Source organism: Macaca fascicularis, chromosome 2 (assembly GCF_037993035.2).
Source record: "Macaca fascicularis isolate 582-1 chromosome 2, T2T-MFA8v1.1".
NCBI lineage: Eukaryota > Metazoa > Chordata > Mammalia > Primates > Cercopithecidae > Macaca > Macaca fascicularis.
The window spans coordinates 94,574,963-94,577,004 of NC_088376.1; the positions used below are offsets into that span (position 1 = coordinate 94,574,963).

Below are 2,042 nucleotides of genomic sequence, written 5' to 3' on the forward strand. Positions count from 1 at the left end.
ACACACGCATTAATGAGAGTATCTCAAAGGGGCTCAGGACCAAAAAGCTCCCAATGGCCAAAGCTAGAAAGATTTCAGCAATGAAATAAATAGTTTGGGATTAGAGCCCAGAGTACAAAACACATATCCATGAGCTCAGATTTGATATAAATATATGATTAAGTAAGTTAATAAACACAGGAAAAGAAACAAATATTCAGTACAAAAAAAAGAATTCCAAATAAATTATACTGGTATGGTGACTAGGTTGGCCAGGCTTGGTGACTACACTGGCCCGGCTACACTGTTCCATACCTGCCACTGTCGGATTGGGCTGCTACCTCTGTGCCTGCCAGTCATGTTATTAATACTACTGCCGCTGCTGTCACTGCTGCTGCTGCTGCTGCTGCTGCTGGGACCTGGCCCTGGGTCCCGCGAGGCCTCCAAGAGGTCACACGTGCACCGACGTGGGATCCTGGAACTGGCAGGAACTGTGGGTTGTATTGACTCCCGAACCCCACTTGCCTATATGAAATACGGTTGCTATTGTGGTCTGGGAGGCCATGGCCAGTGCCGGGATGCCATGGACTGCACCAGCAGAGAACAAATGCCAAAAACACTCGTGCAGGTGTGACCAGGAGATTGCTAACTGCTTAGCCCAAACTGAGTACAACTTAAAGTACCTCTTCTACCCCCAGTTTCGGTGTCAGCAGGACTCACCCAAGTGTGACTGGCTAGCTTGACTTGAAATGTTCCTTTGCACAAAGAAATAAAACTCCTTCTCGCTAATGAAAAAGTATTATATTGTTACTTCATCCTAATGGAGGGGAACCATAATTTTCCACTCCTTAAGGGCTATGTATAAGGAACTTCCTTCCAAGGAGTACAGTTAGAAGGGGGAAATTTGTGTGAGTATTTTTATGATAGGGACACTCAAGAAACAGTAACCCAACCAAGTGATCAAGGTCAATATCAAGCATCATAAATCACGTTGATAATCTTGATATTATCTGTGATGAAAATGGCACTTTTCTTCTATGATAAACCCATAAACCCAGTCTAATTGTGAGAAAAACATCTGTCAACCTAATTAACAGAGAGGGAGACTGTCTAAAAGAAAATGATGTTTATTTGGGAATAAGCGTTGCCATGGCAATAAGCATCCCATAGTAAACTACATGAGTATTCAGGGAAATAAAAGAAGAAAAAGGCTTTTAGAGGAAAAATGAGGAGTATACAATTGTTTGGACACTATTATCCTTGGCTACGAGGATCAATAAGAAGAGTGGCACTAGTCTGAGGTTGAACAGGAAGTTGCTGGGCAGATGTCCTCACAGGGGTACTTCTTTGTATATAGTTGCAATGACCTTTGTGCAAGGTTGTGGTTTCTGCAGGCTTCTGTGATAGTTCTTGTTACCAGGCATTTGGGAATGAGAAACTTCCCTTCGAGACCTTCCCTGGCTCTCTTTGTCAGGAATTTTAATGCAAGTGACTCCATTTTGATTCTGAAAACTTTCACATAATCAATAGATTTGTGGAATTTATTCTAATTATATTGGAATTTTACAAATTCCAACAGAGGGCATCCCACAGTATACCACACCTGTATGCCTCAAAACTTGTCAAGGTCATTAAAAGCAAGGAAAATCAAGAGGAATCAGGAGACATGAGAATTAAATGTAATGTAGTATCATGGATGAAATCCTGGAACAGAAAAATGAGATTAGGTAAAAACTAAGGACATTTGGATAAACTATGGACTTTAGTTAGTAATAATGCACCATTATTACTGGGGGTACATAGAAACTCTGTACTATCTATTCAATTTTCCTGGAAACCTAAAACTATTCTAAAATAAAGTCTCATTTTTTAAGGCAAGATGACAGAAAAATAACATTGACTAGATGAGAAAAATGGAAAGCATATGGTAAGATGGTAGACATAAATACTTGCATTAAGTGCAAAGAGATTAAATTCTTTCCATTAAAAAAACAAAGATCATCAGGCTGAATTTTCAAAAACTATTATATGTTGCTTATAAAAGAAAACTTTAATAAAATGAA

General features: G+C 39.4%; 1 pseudogene; it reads left to right on the top strand.

Moving 5' to 3' along the window:
- The first annotated feature begins 235 nt into the window (after nt 1-235).
- Nucleotides 236-722, top strand: LOC123571727 (group 10 secretory phospholipase A2 pseudogene; annotated as a pseudogene).
- The last annotated feature ends 1,320 nt before the right edge of the window (nt 723-2,042 follow it).